This window comes from Leuciscus leuciscus (genome assembly GCF_965113295.1).
Source record: "Leuciscus leuciscus genome assembly, chromosome: 13".
In the NCBI taxonomy this organism is placed as follows: domain Eukaryota; kingdom Metazoa; phylum Chordata; class Actinopteri; order Cypriniformes; family Leuciscidae; genus Leuciscus; species Leuciscus leuciscus.
The window spans coordinates 32,184,800-32,198,925 of NC_138737.1; the positions used below are offsets into that span (position 1 = coordinate 32,184,800).

General features: G+C 36.7%; 1 long non-coding RNA gene across 1 annotated transcript; it reads right to left on the bottom strand.

The window, feature by feature from the left end:
* Positions 1–2,858: 2,858 nt before the first annotated feature.
* On the bottom strand, positions 2,859–4,676 carry LOC309512184. Its single transcript, XR_014210917.1, has 3 exons — positions 4,365–4,676; positions 3,204–3,277; positions 2,859–3,124 (listed from the first exon to the last, which is right to left on the bottom strand). It is a non-coding gene; the product is annotated as an uncharacterized lncRNA (long non-coding RNA).
* Between the last annotated feature and the right edge of the window lie 9,450 nt (positions 4,677–14,126).

Genomic DNA, 14,126 nt, shown 5'->3' on the forward strand with positions numbered 1-14,126 from the left:
ATTTGATATTTGTGATATTTAAACTGTGTATTATTAATAAATATTGTTTCATATCTTGTTCATGCTTTATACATTTTAACCAGTGCTAATTTAAATAAAATGAATGAATGAATAGAACTATATAATAATTAATTATAATATGGTAGCCTAACTTTGGTCCAAAGTAATTTGTGATAAACAGTGTATAGGCCTACTATGTTTCATCTGCTTATTTATTATAGTCAAAATAATCCAGCAATTATGTTTTATCGAATGTTATTCGAATTCAAGATGTAGAAGCTCAGATCAATAATGAGGCGTACAGGCCATAAATAACAAATAGACATTACAACATTTTTATTATTCATAAGAATTTAAGTTAATAACATCTAAAACAAAGAATACATGTATTACAGGGCAAGTATAAGTATTAGTATTTTTAATGTTTTTGAAAGAAGTTTCCTCTGCTCATCAAGCCTGCATTTATTTGATCAAAAATACAGAAAAAAAAGTAATATTGTGATATATTTTTACAATTTAAAATAATTGGTTTAAATGATCATTTATTTCTGTGATGCAAAGCTGAATTTTCAGGATCATTACTCCAGTCTATCACATGATCCTTTAGAAATAATTCTAATATGATGATTCATTATCAAAGTTGGAAACAGTTCTGCTGCTTAATATGTTTTCATAACCTGTGATACTTTTTTTAGGATACTTTGATGAATAAAAAGTAAAAAAAAATAAAAAAATAAAAAAAGCAATTTTTTTAAAAATAGAAATCTTTTGTAACAACAATATACACTACTGGTCAGTAATTTGAGGTCAGTATTTATTTTTTATTTATTTTTAAATAAATCAATACTTTTATTCAGCAAGGATGTGTTAAATTGATAAATAAAAGTGATAGTAAAGAAGATTTATATTATTAGAAATGATATATATTTTTTAATAAATGCAGTTCTTTTTAACCTTTTATTCATCATTAGGCAGCAGAACTGTTTCCAACACTCATAATAAATCAGAATATTAGAATGATTTCTGGGGCTGTTTACACCTGGCCACTTCATGCGTTTTCTCAGATCGGATAGCTATCCGATCATGAAAAGACCAGAGGCGCCTGTTTCAGAAAGGAGGTTAAGTGAAAACTCAGAGTATGTTAACCCTGAAATGAGGGAAACTCTGGGTTTTCTGTTTCAGAATGGGAGGTATGTTAAACCTGAGAAAGCAGAGTAAGTCAAGCCCGTTTCTGAAAGAGAGGTAACTTATACTCAGAGTCAGTTACCATGGTAACTTACTCTGTGAACCTAACCTGGCCGGGAGCAGGTTTTCTTCGGTAAACCCAGAGTTTCTTTCGGTCTCCTCCCCTTTTTTAAAGAGGAAGTGGTGTTTAAACACCTCATTCATTCTTTCAGTACATTTTTATTAATAAAATTAATCTTTAATTAATAAATACAATATTGCTATTTTTATTGTTTTTTTTTTATTTTTATTGTTTTTTAAATAAGATGAAGTCTATTAACTCCTTAACTGGCAACTGAATATACAGTAGTAGATTAGAGTTACATAATGTAGTTCTAAACAAATTCTACAGAATTAAACTGTGGCATTTACTGAAAATCACTGAACTCTGTTCATCTGTGCAACAGAAGTTGATGGACCGTCCTCCTGCTGTTCTTCCCATTTATAAGTTGAGTAAACTTAAAAAAATAAAGCAACCAGCTGCAAAGCATTTTTGAGTTTACTCAACTTCAGTGGTCGAAGTTCATCCAACTACCAGTCCAACGCAAAGAAACGAGTAAGCACAACTACAGAGGTCCTGAAGTTCAGTAAACTCAAAAAAGCTTTGCAGCTGGTTGCTTTACTTTTTTAAGTTGATTCAATTTTTTACTTTTTTAAGTTGATTCAATTTTTTACTTTTTTAAGTTGATTCAATTTTTTACTTTTTTAAGTTGATTCAACTTTTTCAAATATCTCACCCAGATACTTGTATAGCCTTCACATTAAGAATCCAAATGCAGGGAATAAACCATACTGTAAATACAACACAATACAAAAGACATTGCTATCATTACAGAACTTATTTATTGACAAATATTCTGCAAAACAACACATTTTCTATTTGCATTAGGTACACATATTTTAAGGTGATGAAGTTCTATTCCACTCTTCTAGATTTATAAAAAAAAAAAAAAAAAAAAGACTATGCACAAAATTAGAGTACAAACTGGAATAAATAAATGCTCAACCTTACAATTATCCATATGGATTGCAGCTATTGGACAATCTTTTGAAGGACTATGCAAAAAAATAATCAGCCTTGCGGAGCACTTTAGGTCAAGATAAATAAACGTTTTTTTTCTAAAAAAACTAAGCAAATTTTCTTAACCAGTTACTACTGGTGTATTTTAATATTTTAGAATAGTTAACATTGGGGCCATAAATCAAGCCAAAGAGGAGAGTAACAACTGTGGCAAAGGTCTTGCACATTATCTGGCCCTATCTGCTCTTATATACTACAGAGAGGCACCTTATATTTGGGTTTGAGTGGATAGTGGCAACATCATCTTCAACGATAGATAAGATCCTCATCTTCTCCCCTTGTGAATGTCTTCTGGCTCTGTGCCCTGCAGTAGAAAATAAATCAGCATGAAATTAGGGTCATTTTTATTTATTTATTGAATTATGTTAGACCACAGAGTGTTCCTAAAGGTCTGCTCATGTAACTTCACTTGAAAAGTAAAGGTGGTCATGTTTTTTAAGCATGTTCAAATTCAGCCATAGAGCTAAAACTGATAAACGGAAAAAATGTCCCAACTCCAAACAATTCTTTGAGGAAGCACATTGGAGTTTCTGTGTCTGAAAGACAGAAAAACAAACACGGAACAAGTTATATACAAAGAGAAGCATGGGAATTACCTTGAAAAAGAGATGGCACCATTCAGCCTTTAACCAGAGAGATATGATCACATGCAAAATAATTACCTGATGATCAAGTTGGTCTAGGAGGATCTTCATCTCATCTTCATACGCTCCACCACTTGCTCTGTACAACTAGATGTGTATTCATTTAACTAAGAGAAAAAGGTGCTCTTCGGATCAGTTTGTGTGATCCTGTAATACTCAGCAGAGAGCAGAGACCCTGAAAAACAAAACAAAAACATTGTTGAAACAGTAAGAATTAAGTGTAGACCAACACAAGTAAATTCAGTTCAACTCACCTGATCTTTTAAAAAATAAAGGCCACTGTTTTAGCACATCCAAGGATCTTGTCACTGTACTGATGTTCTTTAGTCTAAAAAGGACAAATACAATAGAACAAAGATACATAATTTTATTAAACAAAACAACAACAAAAAAATCTGTTGCAGTAGGTTAATTTAACATGTAGTAAAAATAATACAGAAATTGAATAATCAAATGTGAAAAAGAATCAATGCATAGTTTTCACTGTATTTATTAAATATTACAGATATTAAAGATACAAAAGTTATTATAAGAGCAGTGAGCGATTTTGTCTTTTGTTAATTGATTAACATTAAGGATTTAGCCTAATATTTGTTTAAGGATACACAATATTTTTATCCTATTCACTTTAAAACATACCGCACACATACTACCCATTCTATTATTTAATATGCAAAGTTAACATACATATTTTTAACATAACACATTAGTTTTGCATATATAGGCCTATATTATAAATTTTTTCCTCTAAATTGTATTGTATTGTATTTAATTATATTGCACTACTGTAGAATGACTGAGCCTCAACCTAAGCATGTACAAATTGTAACTGACATTTGTATACATGACAAATAAACTTGAAATTAAATTGAACGGACTGCGGTCACTTTAAGAGCTCATGGATCTAATACTGAAACATCTAGCCTAAGTTTCACCAAATTGGTTATGTTCACTTAAGACATTGCCGACTGTGTTTACTTGAATACTTTTTTTGTTTTGTTTTTTGTTATTAACATAATTGTATGTGTATGTCACTATTAAATCGCAATACGCCACGAAAGATAGCTGAATTCGCACTCAGATTCTGTCCGAGTCCGAGAGAAGCAGCATTCTGTCTCTCAATCAACGCAAGCACCGCATTTAAGTCTTTATTCACGACTTACTGAACTTAACATTTTTAACATCTTTTAAACACCATGCACGTCCTTGTCCTTCTTTTCTCATTCAAGGATGTTTCCTCACTCTAACGTTAGTCTGGGTAGCAATAACGTTAGCAATGTGCTACGTGGATAATCTCTAACAATAGAAACTTATCGTCACCACGAAATATATTTTTTAACATAATACTATATTTTATCAACATATGTGTGCAATTTATAGCCTATTTTCATTCATAAAGCTTAAAGAAAACTTACCGCAATCAGATGAAATCCAGTCCCTTCGATAGCATGGTTGAAGGAGGAAACCCCGAGTAACGTACAGCGAGACAGACTGCGCATGCGCGATAACGGGAAGTTAAACGTTCGAACTATGAAATCAAAATATTACGTTTTCTCAACTTAATTGTTTGTGTTCATTGGACAAAATAGTAGTACACTTGCAGTTAAATTGTTTTTATAAGTACACTCAACATTGCAATCAAAAATGTGCCCACTCAACTTAAAATTTTTAACTGAGTTAACAATTTGCAAGTTGGATTTTTTACAGTGTACTTAGCTTTAAACTTAGATTCTACTCCACATAAAAATGTGAAAAAATCTGAATGTGTAGATTGTTTGATGTGACACATAACATTATCCCCATCGTCCTGTGAAGATGAGTACACTTTATAACACTATTTGTCATAATTTCTGGTGTATTGAGTAGGCTACTTACAACTGCCTGCAGGTTTTGTTGGGACAGGAGGCTCCAAAAGACAGATATTACCATTGGAATCTGTTGGGACCAACAAAAAACCCAACCCAAAGTAAAATAAATGGAAATATCAAAAATAGCCTATATAAGAAATAACACATATGTAAACCTCTTACATTTTATGAAGGCCCTTGGATCTTCGGGAGTGACTGGCTCTGAAGTCCCTCCAGGAATTCCCCCAGCCAAAAATGCTGCTGCACTGCTAGACACTGGGATGCTATTTAGTTATTTAATATGTCAAATATTTGTAAATTCAGGTAGCCTACACCCATGATATGCTCAAACCTTACCTGATTGAATTATGTTCTTATATTTAATTTTCAGCTGCTGCCATGTTCTTTTAATACCTGCAGGATTGCACCCATGAAAATTAAAATTAGGTTGAATAACATACTGTTCTTCCAGTTTCACCTCTGATATTATAACAGTTGGGTAAGTTACTCTAAAATAGTTATTAATTACTAACTACAAATGACATCTTCAACCGTGTAATTAGATTCATGTAATAATGACTATCTTTAGAAAGTATTGGTCTACTTATTAATAAATCCCATATCAACCTCAACCACTTGAACAATACAAGGAGAGACAAGAAACTGCACTTTTAATGCTTTCAAATAAACAATATACAATTGCATGGATTATTCTTGAATTGACCAAAGTGTGTAGAGGGAGAAGGTTACATAAAAAATATACCTTTTAAAAATGTATGTTAAACATACAGAATTGTTCTATAGTCTAATGCAATTACATCAGATTTTACTTCAAATTACAGAAGAATTAAGAGTAATCCCTTTAATTAAATGACAGTATTTAGATGACTTGGTAATTAATTACACCCAACACTGTATAATTAAAATGTAAACATACGCATTGACTCGAGCAACTATTTTCTCCCTAGCTAACTCTAGTTGTCCTTCGCTGCTGCAGCCGATATTTAAAAAATAATAATATGTCTTCTTACGCTTGCAGAAGCTGGTGAGAAATATGCAGACCTCTTTTTGTCTGGCGCTGTTACCATGGTGACTCATAATATCTGCACTCCATTGATAATGGCTTTTTATAGTGGTGGTGTACGCGCTTAACTCAGAGTCAGTCAACTCAGAGTTGATTGAACTAACTAATTTCCGCTGTTCTGTAACCGAAAACTCAGAGTTTCCCATCTCAGGGTAAGTCAACTCAGTTGAACCTCCTTTCTGAAACAGGCCCCAGGGGCCCGTTCTTCGTACGTCGCTAACTCAGTTAGCTGGATTTGATTGTTGGAGATTTGGCATGATCTTGGATTGTTTGGTTCTTCGACGCTCATCCTGGACTTGCTGTCATAGCAACAGGTGCCCAAGCTTAAACCTGCTCGGGAGCAGGCTTATTTCATGTTAACAGGATTAGATCCCGGCTTTATAAGCGGAGGTGATACGGGAAGTCTTTCGCAGCCATGTCTTGTCCGTTTTTACGACAAGAACCTGTCGCTGAAGGTGGTCTCACGCTGCACAATCCACTGCCGCTTTCTGAGCATGCAGCCTGACATCAAACAATTCACCATTTACCTTGGAGAAGCGAGTCCAGAATATATCAAATAATACAAAAAGTAATGTAATCAAAAAGTATGCAGTTGACCGATTAAAAATATCTTAGATGGTGTGTGACTCCATGTCCTACATCACAAATGTGGAAGCAAAATGGCCTGGTTCTGTGCATGACTCCAGGATTTTCAGAGAGTCACATTTATGCACATTATTTGAACGTGGTAAGGAAATATTTAATATCAAGCTCACTGTATTACATACATTTATTCTGAGCCTAACAAAACTGCATTTTTCCAGGTGCTTACGACGGGATCCTGCTTGGTGACAGGGGCTATACCTGCAGGCAGTATTTCATGACGCCATTCCCTGACCCAAACCCGTTTCAATGCAGCTCTAGCCAGGACAAGGGCACGCATTGAAATGACCTTTGGGCAACTAAAGGAAAGATTTCAGTGTCTGAGGGTTGCACCTGACAGGGCCTGTGACATTATTGTTGCATGTGCCATACTCCACAATAGTGCCACCATCAGAAAGGAGAGGACCCCTGTGGTGGAGGTGCAGCCTGATGATGACCTCCAGCCAGTGCACTTGGACCAACCTAGTGGCAGAGCTGCACGGGACAGAATTGTGGAACACCATTTTTTTTTTTTTTTTTTCAAAACAAAAACCTTCATTAAATGAATAGAAGACAAGACAACATGCTTAGTTCCTTGAGTTTTATTTCAATTATTCTTTGTCAAGAAAAGCCAATGATGGTCATCTTTTGCCTGCAATAAGATATATTGTTATCCAAGGTCAGCAATAGTACTCTGTGTGAAATAGTGTATTTAGCACTTACTCTGAAGTTCCTTTTGAAGCAACTCAATCTCTAGTGCCAGTTTTTTCTTCTTTAAGGTGTCAAGTTCTATTTCTCCCCTTCATTTTTCTGTTTTTTCAGGTCAAAATACTAAATTTTCTGTTGTAGATTCCGTTTATATACGGATATCACCCTGTGCCATGTTTGGATAAAAAGAATAAAAAAATATAAAAAAATTAAAAAGAACTGTCAACACAAGCCTCATGCAACAAAAATAAAAAGTACAAGTAGGTTACTACACTGCCCACCTCTGTATCACTTTGTGCAGTAGGCCTTTCCTCCTGCAACTCATATTGCAGTCAGAAATAATATGTACACAAGTTACTATAAATGAAGTAAAGTTATTTATGCACTTACAAGTACTTCCTCCAAAGGACAGTCATCTGAGAGGGTTTCTTCACTGTCCTGTGCAATGGAAACAAATGGCCATTACAAAGTGTTGCACTTTCTTCCCTTTTGATGTAAAGTTAGAAAAAGTCCACTTACTGCACATATTTCAGCCACTACTTTCTTGGGAACAGGTACAAGTGTTGGTGTATTATGTAAAACTGCACAAAAGAGGAAACACAATGGCATTACAATGAACTACACTATATGAACAAATGTGATTAGTAACTCATGGCAAAATATTCTTACATTAAGTTCAGCAGTTTTCACCTTCACAAGTCAAAGCAATTGATCACTACTCAATATTTAACAGCTGAAATTACTGTACCAGCCATTTGGATTATATAGACCTACTTAATTTAATGCGGCAAAAAAAAAGATATATTTTACAGTGTAGCAAGATCATTTAAAGCTCATTTACCAGTAATGAAGGTGTTGCTGCTACTGGTTCCTGGCTGTTGGTCTGAGGAAGAGCTGCCCCCAGGGATGCCCTCCACAATGGGTCGGTTCACATTTAACCCCAGGGCCAGCTCTACTGCTGGGGTATAATGTGGTATAATGTGAGGGAGCAGGACCACCACCTGTTTTTTTTTTTTTCAGCTCAGCCTTTTTCTTGGTTGCTGTTATAAACAGACAAACACATTTAACGGTGCTTTTCTTTTGTAAAAGAGACAAAGAACAGTAGAAGTAGAAAAGATTACCATTTTGAAGAATATTCTTGTACTTCCCTTTTACTTGTTCCCATGTTCTAGTGCAGTGTTCTTCAACCCTGCTCCCGGAGGACCCCCAACACTGCTGGTTTTCTTTGTCTCCCTAATCAAACACACCGGATTCAATTCATCAACTCATTATCACATGGGTTAATGAGCTGATGAGTTGAATCAGGTGTGTTTGATTAGGGAGACAAAGAAAACGTGCAGTGTTGGGGGTCCTCCAGGAGCAGGGTTGAAGAACACTGTTCTAGTGGGTCCTGAGGTGGCTCTGACATTAAGCAATTATGAAATGATTAAAATACAAGAATATACACTGTAATAAGTGATATAACCATAACATGGAACACTTACGCATTTCATTTGTCTGCTACTTTTTGCCAGCCCTCTCTCCTGGCTTTTGCACACTTTGAGGTGTTCCCTGGCGTTTTAATTAAGGTTTCATATTCTGCATAACCTTCAATAACTCTTGCTCTGCTGCGGAGAAAAACTGTGCGCGCTCTTTGGCCATGGTGAGCAGCCAATAGCAGCGTTGCTGATCAATGTTTCTACTATCGATACATATCCCCTTTTAAACCAGCGCATGAACGCGCAGTTATCTCAGATAACTCAATCCAGCTATACTAATCATAACTGGCAGGTGTGTTCGAAGAAACGAATTAGTCAGATCATGATTAGGCCGATGATATCACCTTGGATGTCTCATAATTTGATCTTGGATGTTTCAAGCAACGTACGAAGAACGGGCCCCAGTTGCTATGACAGCAAGTCCAGGATGAGCGTCGAAGAACTCAGTTAGCTGGATTTGATTGTTGGCGATTTGGCATGATCTTGGATTGTTTGGGTCTTCGACGCTCATCCTGGACTTGCTGTCATAGCAACTGGGGCCCGTTCTTCGTACGTTGCTTAAAACATCTGAGATCAAACGAGACATCCAAGATGATATCATCGTGCTAATCATGATCTGACTAATTTGGTTCTTCGAACACACCTGCCGGATATGATTAGTATAGCTGGATTGAGTTAGTGAGATAATTGCGCGTTCACGCGCTGGTTTAAAAGGGGATATGTATCGATAGTAGAAACATTGATCAGCAACGCTGCTATTGGCTGCTCACCATGGCCAAAGAGTTTTTCAACGCAGCAGAGCAGGAATTTTTACTGGAAGGGTATGCAGAGTTTGAAAAATATAATTAAAACGCCAGGGAACACTGGGAATCAAAGTGTGCAAAAGCCAGGAGAGAGGGCTGGCAAAAAGTAACAGACAAATTAAATGCGTAAGTGTTCCATGTTATGGTTATATCACTTATTACAGTATATATTCTTGTATTTTAATCATTTCATAATTGCTTAATGTCAGAGCCACCTCAGGACCCACTAGAACATGGGAATTTTCTCAGCTATTTTTATTTTTTTATTTTCTCTCGCGCCTTTGAGTTCATAAAAGCTCAGGTGAGTAAGAATCACTCAACAAACACGGTGAGTAATGTCTTGTCCTGTTATTATCATGCGTCGCGTCTGAATGCGTTGTTGTTTTTGGAGCTCTATCGATTTGATTTATAATTCTTGATTTTTCTCTTTAAACTCGCTTACAACGAAGATTTTCTACTTTTCCTCACTGAGAAGCACTACTGCTCAAACCTCATTGTTACAACGCGGACTGTTGAGCAGACGCGTCTCAAGCCTATTAGTGATCCAACGCTGCATACTCTTAAAGGTTACGTCCGTGGATCACGGCTGAACGCGTCTTCTCCACACTCACTTACAAACAAACAAACTTATAATATAAATTAGTATTAATATTGATAGCATCACTGGTAGCTTCGTTGCTAACTCACTGTCCATCTGTTAAAATGGCGAATATATCAGATGTAAGTAGTCTACCGTTTGGTGCAGGTGAGGACACATTTGAGCTGCACGCACTGCAGTCTGAGCTGGAAGCTGTTGAGAAACAGATCCACAACCTTTTATTGAGACAGGCCGAGCTGAGAGACCGGTGTTTGGCTCTTGAAACATCACGTGCCGATGCACACAAATCAGTGTTTAACGTTACTAACCCGCTGACTCCGACCGCGTCTACTCCGTGCGTTCCTCAGCATCGGTCGCAATCAGCCATGGTCTCGTTCACTCCGGCTCCAACACGCCACCACGAAGCCTCGAAACAGAACACGATGCTGTGATCATCGGCGATTCCATCGTTCGGCACGTACACGCTACGTTAGGTAAAAGTAAGGTGCAAAGTCACTGCTTTCCTGGTGCTCGTGTTTCTGAAATCGCTGCTCGCGTTGCCGAGATCCTGAACGGTGACGAGCGCGTCGGAACTGTGGTCCTGCACGCGGGAGTGAACGACATCAGGCTGCGCCAGACGGAGATTCTGAAGAAAGACTTCAGGAATCTATTCGATACGGTACGCAGCACATCGCCTGAAACAACGATTATTGTGTCAGGACCGCTTCCCACGTACCGACTAGGGCATGAAAAGTTCAGCAGATTATTTGCGCTAAATGAATGGTTAATGTCATGGTGCAATGAGCAGAAACTGCTCTTTGTAAATAATTGGAATCTGTTTTGGGAGCGTCCTAGGCTTTTCCGTGCTGATGGCTTACACCCAAGCAGATTCGGAGCGGCTCTTCTGTCTGATAACATCTCTAAAAAGTTAAATACCCTTTGACTAGTAACCAAAAGTCCAAATCATAGTCTCTGCTGCTCCAATTCAACTGATATAAATACTAGTGTAGAACATTGCATAGAAACCGTGTCTATTCCTCGTTTAGTGAGATCAAATAATAAATCTAATGCAGGATCTAGGAAAAATCTAATTGTTATTAAAACAGAAAATGTTGCTATTAGTAAACAAAAACTATTTCTAAAGCTAGGTCTTCTAAACATTAGATCACTCACACCTAAGGCAGTTATTGTAAATGAAATAGTCAGATAATAGCTTCGATGTACTTTGCCTTACTGAAACCTGGCTTAAACCAAATGATTATTTCGGTATTAATGAGTCTACTCCTCCTGGATACTGTTATAAGCATGAGCCCCGTCTGATTGGTCGTGGCGGAGGTGTTGCAACCATTTATAGAGATATTCTAAATGTTACTCAGAAAACGGGTTATACGTTTATTTCATTTGAAGTACTTGTACTAAATGTTACGCTCTTAGATGTTAGAAAAACATCACTATTATCTCTAGCCTTGGCTACCGTATATAGACCGCCAGGGCCTTACGCTGATTTCCTAAAAGAGTTTGCAGATTTTCTCTCAGACCTATTAGTCAATGTCGATAAAGCATTAATTGTTGGAGATTTTAACATACACGTAGATAATCCAAATGATGCGTTAGGAGCTGCGTTTACAGATTTATTAAATTCATTTGGGGTCAAGCAAAACGTCATCGGACCAACACATCGTCTTAATCATACACTCGATTTAATTATATCACATGGAACCGATCCAACCGATATAGATATCATTCCACAAAGTGATGAAGTCACTGATCACTACATGGTAAAAAAATAAAGCACCATGGTATAACAATACTACGCATGTTTTAAAGAGAGAAACCCGTATTTTAGAGCGTAAATGGAAACAAACTAATTTAGAGGTCTTTAGAATCGCGTGGAAAGACAGTATGTCACGTTATAAAAAGGCCCTAAAAGCGGCCAGGGCTGAGCACCTCCGCAAACTAATAGAAAACAACCAAAATAATCCAAGGTTTTTATTTAACACCGTGGCTAAACTAACAAATAAACAGACGTCACCTGAACAAAATATCCCGTTACAGTTCAGTAGTAATGATTTCATGAACTTCTTCACTGAGAAAATAGAAAGCATCAGAACCACAATTGTAAACGTTCAATCTTCAATCGCGCCTTATAATTCAGCTTCAATTATCACCCCGCAAGAACAATTACAGTGCTTTACAACTATAGAACAAAAAGAGTTAAATAAACTTATCACTTCATCTAAAACAACAACATGTTTATTAGATCCTATACCAACTAAACTACTGAAAGAAGTGTTACCTGTAGTGGAAGAGCCTCTCCTCAATATTATTAACTCGTCTTTATCTCTAGGTCATGTTCCAAGAACATTTAAACTGGCAGTTATAAAACCTCTCATTAAGAAACCACAATTAGATCATAATAATCTAGCAAATTATAGACCCATTTCAAATCTTCCATTTATGTCTAAAATATTAGAAAAAGTGGTGTCCGCTCAACTGGGCTCTTTCTTGCAACAAAATGATATCTATGAAAAGTTTCAGTCTGGATTCAGACCGCATCATAGCACTGAAACTGCGCTCGTTAAAATCACAAATGATTTACTTTTAGCTTCTGACCAAGGCTGTATCTCAATACTAGTTTTACTTGATCGTAGTGCTGCGTTCGATACTATAGATCACACAATACTCTTAGATCGACTACAAAATTATACTGGTGTTCAAGGACAAGCACTAAGCTGGTTCAAATCATACCTATCTGACCGCTACCATTTTGTCTATTTAAATGGAGAAAAATCGATCATAACTCCAGTAAACTATGGAGTGCCGCAGGGATCTGTGTTAGGCCCTCTGTTATTTTCAATATATATGATGCCACTTGGAAATATTATAAGGAAACATGGAATTAGTTTCCATTGTTATGCTGATGACACTCAAATATATATTTCATCAAGGCCGGATGAAAACGCAAAATTTTCCAAATTGACAGAGTGTGTTAAAGATATAAAAGATTGGATGACGCGTAATTTTCTTTTATTAAATCCAGACAAGACAGAGGTAATACTTATCGGTTCAAAAAACCGCCCACAAAACCTCGCACAATACAACTTTAACATCATAGGATGTCCTGTTACTTTATCCGCTACAGTAAAAGACCTGGGTGTTATACTCGATTGCAACCTGTCTTTTGAAAATCATATTTCATATGTTACAAAAACAGCCTTTTTCCACCTTAGAAACATTGCTAAGCTACGTAATATGCTATCAGTTTCTGATGCAGAAAAGTTAGTTCATGCATTCATGACCTCGAGACTGGATTACTGTAATGCCTTATTAGCTGGTTGTCCTGCATCCTCAATAAACAAGCTACAGTTAGTCCAAAATGCCGCCGCTAGAGTTCTTACGAGATCAAGAAAATATGATCATATAACACCGATTTTATCATCACTGCATTGGTTACCTATAAAGTTCCGTATTAATTACAAGGTATTGCTACTGACTTATAAAGCCCTAAACGGCTTAGCTCCAGTCTATTTAACGGATCTTCTATCGCCCTATAATCCATCGCGCTCTTTAAGATCACTAAATTCAAGGCTTTTGGTCATACCTAGGATATTCAGAACCACCAAAGGAGGGAGAGCATTTTCACATTTGGCTCCAAAACTCTGGAATAGTCTTCCTGATACTGTTCGTTGCTCAGACTCGCTCTCCCAGTTTAAAACTAGATTAAAGTCGCATCTCTTCAGCCAGGCATTCATATAATCCTACAGTTCAAACTACAATCCGGCCTCTATCCAATGCCAGAGGAGAACTGGCCCCCGACTGAGCCTGGGTTCTCCCAAGGTTTTTTTTTCTCCATTAAGGCACCTGATGGAGTTTTAGGACACCATTAGGTCACTTGATGGAGTTTTTCGGTTCCTTGCCACTGTTGCCTTTGGCTTGCTCAGTTGGGGATATTTTGGGGATATTTAATTTAATTTTATCAATCAATAAATTCCTCTTGAAACAAACTTTGTTGTATTATTTTAATTTAATACTGTGAAGCTGCTTTGATGCAATCTGTAT